Consider the following 20,259-nt stretch of genomic DNA (forward strand, 5'->3'; position numbering starts at 1 on the left):
TATTTTATGAAGTGGTTGATGGATATCCATGCTTGTGCATCACTTAAACCTTATGAGATGTTTAAGTATGTATGTTTTTGTCAAAAGCAGTCAAAACACTTGCAGCACATAAGCATATGTGTACATACTTTTATGATCTGTTTGAAAGGTGGTGTGAAATAATTACAGCTGCTTTCAGCTCATTGTTGTGTTCCTGTGATTTGACATGTTTAACGAGACGCGGTAGTAGAGACTAATTGTGCTGTAGAAACAAGTGCTAAAGTAATAAATGTGACTCAGTGACTCATGTAATGATTGGTAATGATTTGTTATGACCACTTAATGTGTCAGTGATATAAAAATCTGCACTCGAGCCCAATAAATTGCACTCATGAGAGTGTTTGCACCACTGCTCAATTTGCTAATGGATTGCTTGCTAAAACACTGCCTGTCTGAGAAAAAAAAGCACAATTGAGTCAGAATCCATAGCAGTTGCACTTAAGCATTAAAGACTGATGATATAATTTGATACACACAAAACAGCTTGCCACTTTTTGTGGAGGATAAAATCGTAATTCAGTTAAAGTGATTTCCCTGCTTATTTACACACTCAGTTCTCTTCACACTCTGTACACTCACGTTGGTTTGCAAGCTGCCTAGTGTGATAACAAGGTGGAGTAAGGATTTAATTACATTTATTTGTGAATGTATGGTTGTGCTGAACGGTGGAGGTACATTTTATAGACTCAATAACCAGATCCTGAAATCTTTGATTCCAATGTGTTAGACAGATTAACATAGATATTGGCATAATTTGGTCCATGTTGACATTATTAGCAGCTCTATACCCCGACGAGGCATAACATTATGACCATTGACAGGTGAAGTGAATAGCACCGATTATCTCTTCATCACAGCACCTGTTAGTGGGCGGGATATGTTAGGCAGCAAGTGAACATTTTATTCCTAAAGTTGATGTGTTAAAAGTAGGAAAAATGAGCAAGCGTAAGGATTTGAGCAAGTTAGACAAGGGCCAAATTGTGATGGCTAGACGACAGAGCATCTCCAAAACTGCAGCCGGCAGAGGCAGTGTGATGCTTTGGGCAATGTTCTGCTGGGAAACCTTGGGTCCTGTCATCCATGTGGATGTTACTTTGACATGTACCACATACCTTTGTTGCAGACCATGTACACCCTTTCATGGAAATGGTATTCCCTTATGGCTGTGGATAATGCACCCTGCCACAAAGCAAAAATGGTTCAGGAGCACAACAACAAGTTCGAGGTGTTGATTTGGCCTCCAAATTCCCCAGATCTCAATCCAATCGAGCATCTGTTAGATGTGCTGGACAAACAAGTCCGATCCATGGAGGCCCTACCTCACAACTTACAGGAGTTAAAGGATCTGCTGCTAACATCTTGGTGCCAGATACCACAGCACACCTTCAGGGGTCTAGTAGAATCCATGCCTTGACGGGTCAGGGCTGTTTTGGCAGCAAAAGGGGAACCAACACAATATTAGGATGGTGGTCATAATGGTATGCCTCATCGGTGTATTTTCTGCTGCAAATCTTCGATTCAATCACATCTCAAAGAGATTTAGATCTGGTGACTGGGGAGACCAGTGGAGTACATAGAACCAGTTGTCATATTTATGGAACAAGTTTAAGATGACTTGTGCTTTGTGGTATGGTCATTATCATGTTGAAAGTCATTATAAGACAATATAACATTGTGCCCATGATTGAATGCACATGGTCAGTAACAACACTCAGCATGTGGCATTTAAATGGTGCTTCATTGCGATTAAGAGATGAAAGTGTTCTAACCAACCTCACACCTTTATACTAAAACCACCAGCTGGAACAGTTAACAAAGCTTGGTCTATGGATTTATCTTAATAACAGCATTTTCCCCTATTTCCCTTATGTACAGTTTTGGTGATCATGTTCCTCATATTCCTTCTACAGAAATGGAACCTGGTCTGCTCTGCTATTGTAGCCCATTTACCTCATGATTTGGTTGAAGGTACCTTTCTGCCTTCCTGTCAGTTATCAAAGTGTTTTAGCATACAGAACTGCTGCAAACTGAAGGTTTTTAGTTCTTCACAGAATTCCTGCCATCAACAACCAAAGACAATATTTTTATTTGAACTCATTAGTATGGACAAGGTTAACAAACTTGTTTTGGTTGTTCTGGGTTTTTTTTCAGCTTTGTTATAACATACCAAAACAATAAAACAGACTTTTCTAGCAGCACGTGTGCCAAAAGAACTGTTATTTCTTGTAACGATTGCCAGATTTGCCAGATGCTTTCACATCATCACATAAAAATCTTCTTCCCTTTAAAGCTTTTTTGAGTGGTCCAAAAAGGTGGAAATCAGATGGCACTAAATACAGACTATAAGCTCTCTCTCAGTCTCTCAGAAACAACCAATTACTACACCTCCCGCCCTCATCGTTTCCAATCAAAATAAGTGCGGAAACTCTATAAAGATCCCTCATAGTTTATGGTGTGGGTAGAAAAGATTTATTGACAAATTTTATTTACAAAGAAATCACAGGTCGCGCCCAGGTGGCGCAGCAGGATATTCCACTAGCACACCAGTGCCGAGATTCTGAACTCCTTGGTTTGAAACTTGGCGTTGCCACTGGTCGGCTGGGCGCCATCTGGCGGGCATAATTGGCAGTGCCTGCAGCAGATACTAATTGGCCACCTTATCTGCTAGGGCAGGTAACAAAGCACAGGTAACTATGTGTGGGTGGGATCTTCATGCGCTGTAACAGACCTGATTGGTGGAAGAGACGCCTGTGCAGAATGCACAGTAAGAGGAGGGCTGTGCATGTGTCGGAAGAGGCGTGTACAGCGACATGCTCTCCTCGGATGCAATCGGGTATCCCTCAGCAGTGGATGACAAATTGACTGCTAAAATCGGGAGAAAAATCAATTTCCATTTCAATTAACGTAAATACCCTGCTATTGCTGCCAATTTGTTGTAAGACCTCTAATTATCTCTGTGTAGATGCCTGGCTGGCCAATAGCCAAGCTCATAAACATTTCTGCTGGCTAATGTGGAGGGAAAAATAGAAACAACTATAAAAACTGCCAGCCATAGTTTAATTTTATTCCTCTCTAAAATACTGCAGACTAGTATCTGTTTCCTCTGTTGTGTGATTACTTTGTGGTGAATTCTTACAAAAAGTCATCCTATGTGTTCCTCCACTACCTCTGCCAATGACTTGACAAAACATCTGGAGTCGCTGATGCTGAGCCAAAGATGAGAAACCTTAGTATCTGTTTCCTTTGTTGTGTGATTACTTTGTGGTGAATTCTCACAGAAAATCATCCTATGTGTTCCTCCACTACCTCTGCCAATGACTTGACAAAACATCTGGAGTCGCTGATGCTGAGCCAAAGATGAGAAACCCTATTCAACCTTCTTTAAACGCAAACCAACTGTGTCTGTTGACCACCTGGCAAGACCAGTAGAACTGCTGCTTCTCAAACACGAGAGCTTGATTTTAAACGGTGGCAGACTGCTTGGTCACCCAAGTGCCAATATTAACTAAACCTGAAAGAAAAGAACAATAAACAAGTCAAAATGAACACTTTTCCCTCAAAAATTTCTTCTCAGTTTAAACTGGCTTGGTTATACCAATGACATTCTGTTTCTGGCCCCAAAAGCAAATAATTTGGCCCAATCTGCACCGAGGTTCACCTGGAGCAAAGCCTAACAATTCCAGAACAAAGAAAGCCTAACAATTTGGCCCCCAGGTGGCATAGTCTGCTAGCACACCAACTTTTGGATTCTGAACTCTTCAAGTTCGAATCTAAGCTCTCTTACTGGTCAACTGGGTGCCTCCTAGCAGGCACAAATGGCAGCACCCGCAGCAGACAAATTGGCCATTAGTCTGCTGGGTGGGAGAAGACAGGGCGAAAAAGAGGGTGGGGTCTGCGACACTGTGCAACGCTGTGTTTAGTAGCCCAAAGAGCTTGTATAGAAAGTGGAGGAACACAAATAATGCACTGACCTTACATGTGAATTCACCAAAATAAGGCCAGATAGGAAGGAATCGAACTGCACGTGTGTCAGAGAGAGCATGTTTCAGGCAAATATAGCCTACACGGATGCGGTCGGGGTCCCCAACAGCAGAAGGCTAACTGGCTAAGCTAAATTGAGAGAAAGACTAAAATAATAATAATAAATGCATAAATAAAATGGTGAAAAAATTAATTCCTCAGAACAAACACTGCTTTTACACAGTACATGAACTAAATTTCATAGTGGAAATATGAAGTGTTTCAAGTGTAAAATGGCCATAATGGCTCTCAGTAGAATAGCTACAAATTCACCTGTGATCAAGATTAGCCCCCTAAGCACAGGGTACCTTCTCGTCTATTGAGTTATAATGGGACTTCAGTGATCCATGAGGACTTGCCTGTCAGTCTGATGGGGTCATGGTGTTGATCCCAGCTGGTGCTACAGCCACTCTGGGTTTAAACAATCCACTTAACCTCATGCTGATCCCTGACAAAACATCCCTGTTCTCCTATCTAAGTATGATAAATGAAGTACAAAAACAATTCAGGCTTGTAAAATGGCCAAACCTGCACCATTACTTAGGTTAATAAAAAAAAACCTGTTAAAGCAATATGATTAAAGCGAGGGTATCATATGTTTGAGGGGAAAAAAAGGAAACACAGCTCTGAACAGGCTTGTTTACATCAACCAATGTACCAATGGGCTTGTTTTAAACAATATATTGATATGCTAATATGCTTTTTAAAATATACTTCTAGTGCATGTATCCACCCTACATGTAGACACACAGCGCATCTTTATTTTGTACTTAATTCATAAATTCATGGCCAAAACAGCCAAGCCATTGGGACTCTTAGTGCCAGTCCCAAGCCCATGTGAAATTAGGAGCATTGTATTAGGAAGGGAATCCAGCATAAAAACTGTGCCAAATCAGGGAAGGTAAACGATCTTAAAACGATCCGCTGTGGGGACCCCCAAGTACAGGAGCATCTGAATGAAAGAAATAATAAACTATACACATTGCACAAAGAAGCATTACAACATCTTTTTTTTTTTTTGCTATTTTGTTTAAGCATTTTACGCATTTTCTCCCAATTTAGCGTAGTAATCCGCTGCTAGAGATTCCGGTTGTGTCCGAGGAGGGTTTATTCTCCTGCCTCGCACTGATCCCTGCGCTCCTCCACTTCCTGTACAGGCGCCTCGGACTACTAACCAAGGTCCTTACACAGTGTCGAAGACCCCACCCACATCAGTCCGCTCTTTAAACCTTCCCAACAGACTTTAAATGGCCAATTTAGTCTGCTGCAGGCACTGCCAATTATGCCCACTAGAGGGCGCCCAGCCGCCCGGTAGCAGAGCTGAGGTTCGAACTTGGGAGTTCAGAATCTCAGCGCTGGTGTGCTAGCGGAATATCCCGCTGCTCCATCTGGGCACCCGCATTACAACATTTTAATGAAAAGTAGTTAATCATTATGATTAAGGTGAAATCTCTGCCCAAAGTTCTCTTTCTTAAGACAGAAATATTAAACTTGAATAATAAAAGAAAACTATACAGTAAACACCTTAAACAATCCTGTCAGAATAATATCAATATAATATAAGAAAGCTATAAGCCATTATTTACCCCAAACTGTGACAGGATGACCTGAAAGCAGTAGTAACAACAGTTATGCAGTAATAAACAATATGTGCAGACAATGTTGTATAAAATATATACATTATTTCTTGGGACATACTTAATGTGTATTTGGGCAGTTGTATTTGAAAAGTAGGAAGGGAGGCTGGTCTGTAGGGACAGGGAAATGTATATAGGGAGAAGGGTAGAAGAGATTGTGAAAAGATGGTGAAAAATTGAAGTAGATAAGAGAAATTGTTAGGTCAGTAGAAAGGGACAGAGGTTGTAAGTTTTATATGTAGGGACGGAGATGTAAGGCAGAGATTCCTGAGAAGTGGTATACCAGAGAGTGGTATAAAAAGTAAGGTAGTTAGAATGGAAATCTGTAGACAGGTAGATTGCGTCTACGGTTACCAGGATTAGCTCTGGACCCAGCTTGACACTGACTGAGAAAGTGTTTAGTAGACATGAATAAATAAATTAGTTTCCCTTCAACATAGTTTTGCCACTACATCTTGTTTTAGCCACTGAAGGGAAAGGGGAGGATAGAACAAGTGGCCATTGGGTGGGTTTTGTATTGCCACAAAGGCATTCATTTTAGCCACTGGGTAGGTGTTCTTTTGGCTGTTGGCTAGATCTCAATTTGCTGTTGAGTTTCATTTGAGAGCTGGGTCTTGTTTTGTCACTACATCACACCTGGATTACTGATTTTAACCACTTATTTTGAGGGCTTTGATTTGCTGCGCAATTACCTCACTGCTGCACTCTCTTCACTGTCTTTCTTTAGGTGCCGCTTGCCTTCAAAGCCAAAATGGACTAGCCCTGACCTACCTAAAGCCTTAACAAACCCAGTTCGGTACCTTGTTTATCTTGATCCTCCACTCAGAACTTAAAGAAGACAAGCATCAAGGCATTTCTTTGTACTAGCACCCATTATTTGATGAAATGAAGTTCAAAACATCTGACACTTATTTAACGGAAATTTACCTTGCACTTACTAACAGCTTGATCTTAATTAATTGCAATTTATTTTTATTTTCTTACCACCACTTTATTTTGGTCAGGGTCACGTAGTGTCCAGTTTTCTCTGAATCACTGGGCATGTTGCAGTAACTCACCCCAGAAAGGATAACAACCCATCGTGGGGCCTTGGCTATCCCCCCTTCCCCCCAAACATAGCCAATCATGTAGACAACTAACTGGCCACTATCACTGCTGGGGATTAGAACCCTGGATACCAGTGGTAGTGGGCTACAACAATTTATCTGTGTTCCACCCAAGCACATACAGTGGTACCTTGAAACTCAACGTCATTTGGTTCTGGGAGTGGCGTTGAGTTTAAAAGGCGTTGAGTTTTAAGGTATTTTTTCCCATAAGGATGTATGAAGAACCTGTTAATGTGTTCCATGGTCCTGAGGAACTGCATATATTTTAGGCTCATGTAAAATAATGGGGTTGTTTTTGACACTTCTAATGCTTCTTAATTAGTGGAGAAAACTTATAAGCAGTAATACTTCAGAGAAGTTTAGTGTTCCTGTCTTGTTTTTTTATTGCATTAAGTCACATTAAGCTTTTTTTTTTTAACAATAAGCATTTAGAAAAGCTGATTTTCATAATTTCTCAGCACCCCGAGCTATAACACAAGTTTTAAAGTGAAACAGTGAGGAAAATCCAGCTAAACACAGATACATGTGGAGCTTTCAGACTGGATTTGACGGTTATTCCACACAAATGCAGATTCTTGTATTTGTATTTTCATGATGTTTTACTGCACCGCTCAAGCCGAGCGCTGAGTTTAAGAGAAACGTTGAGTTTAAGGGTCCAAATTGCTTAACGAAGGGTGTTGAGTTTCAAAGATGTTCAAAGAGTTTTGGAGATGTTGAGTTACAAGGTACCACTGTATCTTCTGTTTTACCTGTTTTTCTACCAGGGTCTTAGCATATTCGTGTTCTTAGACTGTTGTCTCCTTGTTATGGATTAAGAAAATGTTTACTGAAAAAGCACCTCTGTACTCTATTCTGGATAAGAGCTTCTGCAACATGATGCACAAGTAAATAGTTCAGACTGAGTGGGGGAAAAAAGTTGCCAGAATTATTAAAATCCCAGAAATGCCATAAAGTACAAGTTTCTTACAAACGTATGTAAGCTTTGTATTCAGCTATGTCAGTGATTAATACATTTATAAACATTACTGACTGGCAGTACTTTTTCTTCATTGTTAGCATTTTTTGTTGACATTTACTCCCAATCATTGCAGAAATGCAAACAAATCTCGAGGAAGCCCTATCCAGAGCTAATGCATGATACGAGGAGATAAATAATAAGCACCTCTGCTGACTTCATCACTGCAGTTTAAAAATTGGACTGGAATCTGAATCACATGACCCAGGCTTTCGGCTCATGCAATTATGCCTCTCGCACCTCTTCAACGAAATTGTCATTACAGCCTCTCGCTCTGTGCTTTTTAATACCATGGTGGCATGGTAAACACATTGCAGAAAGGTGAAAATGTTTTCGTTATTTACCTGCTGCTGTCTTGGAGGCATGTCTTTAAGGCCTCACAGTCTTTATTGCTTCTTCTCGCAGCCATCAGGGAATCATCATTCAAGAGGCTCTAGACAGGAGTGTAAATATCAAGCCACTTGGATTTCACAGCTACTATGCACTGCATAAGCAGTGGAGTTGATGGCATCTGCACACGCAATTGCATATATGCGTATAGAAGTGATTTAAGTACGGACCCAAGACCAGTGGGGGAAAAAGGAGTGGTGTGGAAAATTGCTCCCTTTTCTGATTGCTTTTGTTATTGCATATTTGTCACACTGAATGACTTCAGATCATCTAAATGTGACATTACACAAAGAGTGCCTACACTAACAACTCCATTTCCCAAAAATTGGGACATTTTGTAAAGTTCAGTAAATAGAAGAACTTTCTTGGATCTTTACAAAAAAGATTTACAATGTATTTATTGATCAATTTTATTAAATTTTGTAAATATAAACACATTTATAATTAGATGACTAAAACATTTTAAAGGCTGGAACAAAGTAAAAGTGAAACGTTCATAAAATATTCATGTTACACTGTTTTAAACAATTCACAATAAGCAGGTCAGTTGGTAACAGGTGAGGGAAGTATGATTGAATATAAAAGGTGGATCCATCATTGATTGTACTGATTTATTTGCAAATCATTTAGTTAATTGAATTGCAAGTTATTTACAGTGTACTGAGCAACTTCTGGCGATGCATGGGAGACAAACTACTGTATAAAAAAACAATTGTCTCTTTAGTGTGAGTCGCCTCCCAACGATGACGTAAAAGCCATCTCAAAGAGCCAACTCATTCATTTACATTTACATTTTCAGCATTTAGCAGACGCTCTTATCCAGAGCGACTTACAGAAGTGCTTCTATAGTGAACGTTTCATTTCTCAAGTTTAGGAAAACAACAGTCAAAGAACACAAATCTGCTAAAACCTGTTAGAACCAAAGTGCCTTTTTTTTTTTTTCATGAATGAACCTCCCAGAATATTACTGTGTAAAAACGGAATCTGTCAGTTTATGAAATGCCTTCTTACACTAAAAAGGATTCTTCTTTTTCTCTCTTTTGCTCTCTCTCACTCTCACTAATTCTCCCTATTTTTCACACATGCATTTAGAACCTTTGCTGTTTTCAGCATTTAGCAGATGCTTTTATTCAAGGTGACTTACAATTGTATAACCAAATACAATACAATCAATTAAGGGTGAAGGGCTCTGTTTAAGGACCCAACAGAACACAACCTTGCTAATGTGGGGCTTGAACCAGCAACTTTCTGATTACTAGTCCAAAGCAGCAATCGCACACACGTTGAGTTTAAGAGAAATGTTGAGTTTAAGTGTCCAAATTGCTCGACGAAGGGTGTTGAGTTTCAAAGATTTAGAGTTTTGGAGATGTTGAGTTACAAGGTACCACTGTATCTTCTGTTTTACCTGTTTTTCTACCAGGGTCTTAGCATATTCTTGTTCTTAGACTGTTGTCTCCTTGTTATGGATTAAGAAAATGTTTACTGAAAAAGCACCTCTGTACTTTATTTTGGATAAGAGCCTCTGCAACATGATGTACATGTAAATAGTTCAGCCTGAGGGGGGGGGGGGAAAGTTGCCAGAATTACTAGTCCTGTACCCTAACCGTTGAGCTACCACTGCCTCTCCTCTCAACTTTGTATGAAATAATTAAAGTACCACAAGCATTCTGCAGCATGTAATTAATTCATTGAGCTCAGATATACACAGGAGCCCAGCTGAATTCCAACCTAGTGGGGATCCAGGGTAGAATAGGTCCTCAGCAACACCCTTGCTGTTAATAAGAGGCAAACAATATTGGGCATGAGGCAAACTTATTTGCCATGAGGTGCAACCCATATCAGTGGAAAAAGAGGTCATGGTCCTTAAGGGGCATGATAACACAGCACTTTGAGAAGGGGAGGCCTGCTCCAATCAACTGGCTGATCCAGTCTTGCCCTAAATGGTATCTTATCTGAAATCCCTAAAAGTCATTGGCTCAGGGTCAATCAAGACACAGTAATGTCAGTGCTCAAGTACCCCTATTACCCCTATATCACTGGTGCACAACTGCTGCATTTCAGCGTCTCCATGCATCCCCTTGTTGGGCTCCGAGGTGGGTGAGGAGTAAAGATGATGAATTTTAAATGCCTCCAATGTGGATTCAAAAATTAACCACAAACAAAAGCTGATAGACTATAATATGGACAAAGAACTGGTGTCGGCCCTGACCCTCTTCATGCTAAATGAGAACTGGCAGAGATTCATCGTTATGGAATCACTTGTATTCAAATGCTGCTATTCAAGCTCTTCCAGTATGCAGTTTAAAGAGGCACAAAGGAAATTGCCGGTATGGTCAAAGATACCGAAACATCCTGCTTGAAGGTGTCAAGAAAGTACAAGCAGATAACCTTCTGAGTGTAAAAACCTTTTGTGGACACAGGACTTGCAAAACATGAAAAAGGAGGAAATCTTGCAGAAATGAACAGCGTCTGATGTGGGCTAAAAAAAGGATAGTCAAAAAATAAAGAGCTCTTAGATGTTCAGCTACCCACAGGTGTGGAAGTTGGTCAATGTTGCCCCTACCTTGAAATCTGACATTTGCAAAAGTGGCACAGTTCCTTAACTGGATGGACAGAGAGAAACCACAGCCAATCACTAATTTCTGAAACATTACCACCAAAACTAAAAGTGCCAGCACTCAGAACACAGTGAGGCATGAACAGTTTTCCCCTTTGAACGGGTTCTAATGCCATATAAGCAATCCAAGTCCAAGCTGAAGTAAGGTAAAGAAAAAGTAAATCTGCCACAAGAGCAAACTAAACCTTAACAGGAGGCAGATTGGCAAAATAACCCCCTGGAGTCTGGTGCCTTCCAGCCACTTCCAAGGTAGTCTGCTATGCTTTGACATTTTAAAAGCATTGATTCCCAGTGCTAAATATGTTTATCTTCAGCAGAAACTCAGCCACAATAATGTGAGAGCAGTAAGAATGTCAAACATTCTGTTACTAATGGTGCCACGGGTGGCAGCCTCAGCACAGACCTCTATTTGTTTTTGTATATTTTATGTGTGTTTTGTTATGCAAACACTTTCACGTACACTAGGGAAGAACTGCTTAACATCGGGTAGCACACTGCAAGTGGTTTTCGGAGATTTTCACAAATTCAGAAAGTTGGATCTTTGAAAACTGGGGAAGCGAACTGGTGCACTAGTGAAACTTAGACAATGAGGATTTTGAACTTTGCTCCCATTGATTCACATGGCAAACCTCTGCTTTTCAAACAACACAATGGACAAGCTGCTTTTCTTCAAAAAAATAAAAAGAGAAACTTTTTGCTGCCTTTTGTTTTACTCAGACTTGGCTTAGTGAATCCGTTCCTAACAGTGGATTACTTTTTCCAGGCTTTCATCTACACAAAGCAGATGCGTTACAGAGCTTTTTTTTCTACTTATTTATGCATTTTCTCCCTTTTTCTTCTGATGTAGCATAGCCAATTAGTCTGCTGGTGCTAGGGATCCCTGATTGCATTCAAGGAGGGTATACTTGCCTGCTCCACGCCCCTCTCCAATGCGTACACAGTCCCTCAACCCCTTCTTTTTCGCCCATGCCTCGGTCTGCTAACCAGGGTCCTTGCACAACATTTAAAGCCCACCCACTTAGTACGGTCTTTTCCCACTCGGCAGACTAGATGGCCAATTTTGTCTGCTGCAGGAACTGCCAATTTTGCCAGCTAGATGGGGCCCAGCCGACCATTAGCAGAGCTGATATTCAAACCAGGGTGTTCAGAATCTCAGCGCTAGTGTGCTAGTGGAATATACTGCTGCGCCACCTAGGCGCTCGTTACAAAGCTTTTTTCTTTATATATCAATGAAAGCTGATGCACAGAAGTTACAGTGTTAAACAAACACTGCAGCCCCAATTTAGAAACACTATTTATTAAATGCAAACCATTCTATTCACCCTGGTTGGTGTTTATGTTCCACCCAAGACAAATGTGGATTACACATAGAAAAACCTGGCTGACCAGATAACCTGTTTGGAGCAGAAACATGCAGACTCGCTTTTTATAATCCTTGTGGACTTTAACAGGGCAAAATTAAACCAAGAACTACCAAATTAAAGACAACACATCAACTGACCCACCAGGGACAATAATACATTGGACCACTGCTACACAGTTATTAAAGATGCATACCACTGCCCCCGTGCAGCTTTAGGACATTCTGATCACAGTTTGTTTCATCACCAACAACCTGGATAAACTCACTGACATCATATATCAGCTTTTTTGGAGACTTTTGTGTACCTGCCAGTACCTTACAAATAAAGTAATTACATTCCATGGTCACAGATTAAGGACACTTTGTCAGGCCAAAAAAGATGCCTACAAAGTGGGGATAAAGCCCTTTACATGCAGGCCAAAAACAAGCTAAGAGACCAAAGAGATCTGAGTAGCCAACAACAGCTGAACTAAAAAGCTGAAAAACAGAATTTCAGCCAATTACTACATTAGTGTAGAGAGGCCCGCAAGACCACCCATCCCTGCTGAGGCAAACAAAGATCTGCCGGATGACCTTAATGTCTTCTACTGTAGGTTTGAAAATGAGACATTCACACCCTCTTCCACTTTCAGCCCACATCACATCTTTAGCCATATGGAAAATGGATGTAGTTCTGCTCCTCCATAAACAAATAACCAGAAAGGAACCATGGCCAGACGGTGTCTCACCTTAATGTCTCAAAACCTTCAACCAGTCACTGTAGCTGTGTGAAGTCCCACCCTGTTTCAAACACTCCACCATTACCTCAATACCCAAGAAACCCTCCATCACAGGACTAAATTACTATAGGCCTGCTGCTCTAACATCTGTGGTAATGAAGTCCTTTAAAAGACTGGTTTTGACAGAACTAAAGAAAAGCTGGACTTGCTGCATTTTGCCTACTGTGCTAACAGGTCAGTGTATGATGCAGTCAATGTGGAGCTACATCCTAGAACATCTAGACAGCCCAATGATCCTGTTTGTGGACTTTACCTGGCTATTCAACACAATCATCCCAGAATTCCTTTGCTCCAAACTCAACTCAATATATTCCCCACAGTCAGTGGATCACAAGCTTCCTAACAGGCACAACACAGCAGGTGAGGCTTGGGGATGTCACTTCTGCCATATGAAGAGTCAGCACTGGTGCTCCACAGGGTTGTGTCCTCTATCGCTATTCTTTCTCTACTACAATTACTGCACCTCTACAGACCCAATAGTTAAACTCCTGAACTTTGCAGATGACACTACAGTCATTGGACTAATCTAATATGAAGATGAGTCTGCATATTTACAGGAGATTGAACGGTTGGTGTTCTGGTGCAAATAGAACAACCTGGAGCTGGACATGCTCAGAACTGCAGAGATGATAGTGGACTTTAAAAAACAATCCTTAATGGGAACTACTATCTACTAAAGTGGGAGTCCTACACCAACTCCATCCTCAAAAGAGCCCAGCAAAGGATGTAACTTCTGCTGCAACTGAGGAAGCATGGTCTGCCACAGGAGCTGTTAAAGCAATTCTACACTGCAGTCATTGAATATGTACTGTGCACATCCATCACAGTATGGTTTGGTCAGCCACGGGATGACAGGATGACACAGACTGCAACAATTTGTGGGTACAGCAGAGAAAATCATTGGTACTCCTCTGCCCAACCTCCAGAACTCCTCATCAAGAACCAGGGACCAAGCAGAGAAAATAATCACAGACTCCTCACACCCAGGACATAAACTTTATAATCTCCTCCCCTCTGTCAGGTGCTGCAGAACCCTGCACATGAAATCCAATAGACACAAAAAGTGGAGTCCTGGAAGTGATGATATGGTCCCCACAGAGCCTTGATTTCAATATTATCAAGTCTGTCTGGGATTACATGAATAGACAGAGGGACCTGAGCAACCTACATCCACAAAAGATCTGTGGTTACTTCTTGGAGATGTTTGGAACAACCTCTTTGCAGAGGTTCTTCAAAAACTGTGTGCGAGTGTACCAAGAAAAATTAATGTTGTTTTCAAAGGGTGGTCACACCAAATATTGATTTAATTTACATTTTCCTTTTGTTCTTTCACTTTGCATTTTGTTAATTGACAAAAAACTATTAACACATCTATTTTAAAAGTATTATTACTTTGCAGCATTTGTTTTTCGAACACTAAACTGCAACTACTGGATCCCAGGCCACAGCAGCCTTAGGGGAAACGAGCAGGCAGATCAGGGAGCAAAGATCCAAACAGTAAAGTGAGCAATCAGCTGCGAAACCCCACCCAATGATGCTAAAGCTGCTGTAACCCAGTATATCAAAACCAAATGGTAAATAAAGTGGAACAGCCAGAAAAACTGCACAATCGTAGACCACAGACCAACTATTGCACAAATAAGTCGGTGGAACTAAGTGATATACACCAGATGCTGTGTAGGTTAATCAAAACTAACACATGCATTTTTGATTAAGGGAGACAGTGCCGGATGTGTCATATCCCCATTAACAATCAAACACATACTGACTGAATGTATGAAATACATCCAAGAAAGAGCACAGTTTGCCCTTCTAAACACCATAGGAGATACGTTAGCCCTTACATGGATAATTAATGGCAGACTTAAAAACCCTGATCTAGGTCACAAGGCAAAATAAAAATCAGTACAAACAATAACACAAACCCATTATTGGGGACTAAGACACACACAGGAACATATTTATAAATATTAACACAACCTAAAATGACATTAAAGCAAATATTACAAACAACTAAAATAAAACTTCAACCTTTCCTACCATAAAATAACCCTAGGGTTGTTATGCCGCAAAACCATTCATACTTTCATACAATACAACTAAATTCCAAGACACAGTCAGATAAGCAAATTAAAAGGAAAGGTTAGGAAATGGTAATCTCTTTAATCTGTACTCAACAAAGATACATTTTAATTATTGTTGTATGTTTATTAGCTACATTTCTTATTTTATTCACTTTGTTGAAGAAATCTATGGGTTTCAGTTTTTGGAATAGGGTAAAGATCCGAGTATGACGCTATTAAAAGCAAATATTTTAGTTTTTGTTAAACCAACATTGTAATGAAGCATAGAATGCCACAGGAAGTGGGCATAAAAGTTCAACACTGTTGCATTAGTTTATTTATTTATTATTTAGTTAGTTAGTGTGTTGATTTTATAGATTGTCCAAGTAGACTTCGACCAGTCATGAGCTCTAGTTAGGTTTAAGTTAGGATACTAAATAGAACATAATGTATAATTTTAATGTAAAATAATTTAAACCATTTAACAAAAAAAAAGCTGAATTAAAGTCTTGACTTTCTATATTTAATGAAAACATTGTACTGAATGTGGTAAACTAAGATTTACCTGGCTTTTAAACCAAATAGTACTATAAAATAATAGAATCTCTTTAGTAATATTGTAAGAAAACTCTTAAATAAGCATTACATGACAAAGTCAAATAAGTAAAATGATATAATGCATTACTGTGTATTTCATTGTTTTACTTGTGCAATTGAGTGGTAAATTAGTTAAAAGGTAGGTGTGTGTTAAACTTATATACACTGATCAGCCATAACATTAAAACCACCTCCTTGTTTCTACACTCACTGTCCATTTTATCAGCTCCAACTACCATATAGAAGCACTTTGTAGTTCTACAATTACTGACTTTAGTCCATCTATTTCTCTACATACTTTTTTGTTCTTCAATGGTGAGGACCACCACAGAGCAGGTATTATTTAGGTGGATCATTCTCAGTACTGCAGTGACAATAACATGGTGGTGTGTTAGTGTGTGTTGTGCTGGTGTGAGTGGATCAGAGTCAGAGACGATTGCTCATCTCATTGCTGCTGTTTGAGTTGGTCATCTTCTAGACCTTAATCAGTGGTCACAGGACGCTGCCCACGGGGTGCTGTTGGCTGGATATTTTTGGTTGGTGGACTATTCTCAGCAGTGACAGTGAGGTGTTTAAAAACTCCATCAGCATTACTGTGTCTTATCCATTCATACCAGCACAACACACACTAACACACCACGTCAGTGTCACTGCAGTGCTGAGAATCACCCACCACCCAAATAATACCTGCTCTGTAGTGAGCCTGTGGGGGTCCTGACTATTCAACAGGGTGAAAGCAGCAGTGGCCATGGCATTGACTCATGGCATTGGTTTTAGAACTTTTCCAGTAATATACTTGGTACTTAAGGAAATAAAAAATTGCCCTTGAGATGCCTTGTTATTAAAATGCATCAATGCTTTAACATCATTTGTGTGCATTTATGCTAAGGCTCATGGTTCCTGGTGATGCAGTAAATTCTTGTCAAGGAACTCCTAGTGTAAAAGATTTTCCATTTTTCTGAGAGTCTGATTAGCGCTGACTGAGAGTGCAGCAGCGGAAAGCTCAGCCGGGAACAGATTGAACAGATTGAGTCAGATACTGATCAGATACCATCATCCCTCTTGCTGTTACCAGAAACTTAGCATCTCAACATAATCTCATATTTCTACACATACTTGAACCTGATAAGAGTGGCAGTGGCTTTTTTTACAGCAGCTTCAATCAGTAGTGTGCACCATCTGGTACTGCTCTCCACCAGCTAGTGTCTTCCATTTCACAACTCCATTTTTATCTCTCTACTTCAGCATAAAGACCACTATCCCAATCCTAAAGTCCTTTTAATTTTCTGCGTAATCTAGACCAGATTACTGGCTAGCTGCCGATTGAGTATTGCTGATTTTTACTCAGTAAATTATGACAGGTTTGAGTCACTTGAGGAATGACTGACACCCGTTATATATTTATGTAATGTGTGTCTCATCGTTGGTGTGTTTTGAAGCTGGCCCATCATCCCGACACCTCATGCTTAAGCTCCAGATAATAGTTTTATTATTCTGTATGCCGGCTGCAAGCACCGGATCTTTTATTCATGCAGCATAGAGGAAAATAGGTGGCAAGTCACGTCTGTATGTGAGCGTGAGTGTTTAGGAATGCAGACAGGCAGAGAATTGGAGCAAGAGGCTATGTAATGCCCGGGCATACCACTCAGGGACGATGCATTTTACATGCCAAGGTCCCACAGAACTCGGTCATCAGTTTACACACCTCATTGCAGTGTGTTCATACAACCCAAAATCAGAAAAAATTGACAGTATGGAAAATGCAAATAGAATAAAAATGCAGTGTTCCTTACATTTACTTTTGACTTTTATTTGATTGCAGACAGTTTGAACCCAAGATATTTCATGTTTTATCTGCTCAACTTCAATTCCTTTGTTAATATACCTCCATTCCAGGCCTGCAGCACATTCCAAAAAAGTTGGGATGGGGGCAATTTAGGGCTATTAATGAAATGAAAAAACTAAATAATGATGTGATTCCAAACAGGTGATATCAACAGATAATTGTAATCATGGTTTGGTACAAAAGCAGCATCCAGGAAAGGCTGAGTCTTTGATAAGCAAAGGTGACCAGAGGATCTTCAGTTTGTCAACAAATGCGTGAGAAAATTATTTAAATGTTTAAAAACAATGTACCTTAAAGAAAGATGGGAAGGGATTTGCATATTTCTCCCTCTACAGTGCTTAATATCATTAAACAATTCAATGAATCGGGAGGAATTTCAGTGCATAAAGACCAAGGGCGCAAGCTTAAGCTGAATGCCTGTGATCTTTGATCCCTCAGATGGCACTGCATCAAGAATCGCCACTCAACAATAACTGGTTTATATATCAAGTTCCAGACTGGTGAGCCATATGCACAATGTTTCTATTTAAGCTTTGTGTGAATTAGCACTTTACAATGCATGGCAGTTTGGTGAATCATAGCGAGACCACACACGCTGCTTGCAAGCACATTTCACTCTCCTACATCATGGAGGAATTTATAGGCATCAAAATTTTCATACCTGACGTATTTACAACTATCACATTACCATATATATATGGTAATGTGATAGTTGTAAATACGTCAGGTATGAAAAATATATATACAGTGTATCACAAAAGTGAGTACACCCCTCACATTTCTGCAGATATTTAAGTATATCTTTTCATGGGACAACACTGACAAAATGACACTTTGACACAATGAAAAGTAGTCTGTGTGCAGCTTATATAACAGTGTAAATTTATTCTTCCCTCAAAATAACTCAATATACAGCCATTAATGTCTAAACCACCGGCAACAAAAGTGAGTACACCCCTTAGTGAAAGTTCCTGAAGTGTCAATATTTTGTGTGGCCATCATTATTTCCCAGAACTGCCTTAACTCTCCTGGGCATGGAGTTTACCAGAGCTTCACAGGTTGCCACTGGAATGCTTTTCCACTCCTCCATGACGACATCACGGAGCTGGCGGATATTCGAGACTTTGCGCTCCTCCACCTTCCGCTTGAGGATGCCCCAAAGATGTTCTATTGGGTTTAGGTTTGGAGACATGCTTGGCCAGTCCATCACCTTTACCCTCAGCCTCTTCAATAAAGCAGTGGTCGTCTTAGAGGTGTGTTTGGGGTCATTATCATGCTGGAACACTGCCCTGCGACCCAGTTTCCGGAGGGAGGGGATCATGCTCTGCTTCAGTATTTCACAGTACATATTGGAGTTCATGTGTCCCTCAATGAAATGTAACTCCCCAACACCTGCTGCACTCATGCAGCCCCAGACCATGGCATTCCCACCACCATGCTTGACTGTAGGCATGACACACTTATCTTTGTACTCCTCACCTGATTGCCGCCACACATGCTTGAGACCATCTGAACCAAACAAATTAATCTTGGTCTCATCAGACCATAGGACATGGTTCCAGTAATCCATGTCCTTTGTTGACATGTCTTCAGCAAACTGTTTGCGGGCTTTCTTGTGTAGAGACTTCAGAAGAGGCTTCCTTCTGGGGTGACAGCCATGCAGACCAATTTGATGTAGTGTGCGGCGTATGGTCTGAGCACTGACAGGCTGACCCCCCACCTTTTCAATCTCTGCAGCAATGCTGACAGCACTCCTGCGCCTATCTTTCAAAGACAGCAGTTGGATGTGACGCTGAGCACGTGCACTCAGCTTCTTTGGACGACCAACTCGAGGTCTGTTCTGAGTGGACCCTGCTCTTTTAAAACGCTGGATGATCTTGGCCACTGTGCTGCAGCCCAGTTTCAGGGTGTTGGCAATCTTCTTGTAGCCTTGGCCATCTTCATGTAGCGCAACAATTCGTCTTTTAGGATCCTCAGAGAGTTCTTTGCCATGAGGTGCCATGTTGGAACTTTCAGTGACCAGTATGAGAGAGTGTGAGAGCTGTACTACTAAATTGAACACACCTGCTCCCTATGCACACCTGAGACCTAGTAACACTAACAAATCACATGACATTTTGGAGGGAAAATGACAAGCAGTGCTCAATTTGGACATTTAGGGGTGTAGTCTCTTAGGGGTGTACTCACTTTTGTTGCCGGTGGTTTAGACATTAATGGCTGTATATTGAGTTATTTTAAGGGAAGAATAAATTTACACTGTTATATAAGCTGCACACAGACTACTTTTCATTGTGTCAAAGTGTCATTTTGTCAGTGTTGTCCCATGAAAAGATATACTTAAATATCTGCAGAAATGTGAGGGGTGTACTCACTTTTGTGATACACTGTATATAAAGAGAGAGAGAGAGAGAGAGAGAGAGAGAGAGATACAGAACTGGTACCATGCTCCCCTAAACCTCAATGAAATGGAACCATAGTTAATGTCATTCCTAACACCTGTGTTTGTCCTAATATGCTGTGAGAATGAAAATCAGTTGTTGGGTTCAAACGTCAACAATATGTGAGAAGAATAGTTGAAGAGAGAGGAAAGAACGATTGCTTGCAGCCTTTATTGTTGGAGGGTCTGTCCTGGTTTAGGGCTGCACCTCTGCCAGTAGTGTTGGCACTATTGGGGTCATGAATGCTGAAAATTACAGACAGATTTTGAATCATTATGCTATTCCTTCTGAAAAGCACCTGGTTGGGAATGGTTTATTTTTCAGCGTGATAATGATTCCAAGAACCCTG

Source organism: Trichomycterus rosablanca, chromosome 3, assembly GCF_030014385.1.
Source record: "Trichomycterus rosablanca isolate fTriRos1 chromosome 3, fTriRos1.hap1, whole genome shotgun sequence".
Taxonomy (NCBI): Eukaryota; Metazoa; Chordata; class Actinopteri; order Siluriformes; family Trichomycteridae; genus Trichomycterus; species Trichomycterus rosablanca.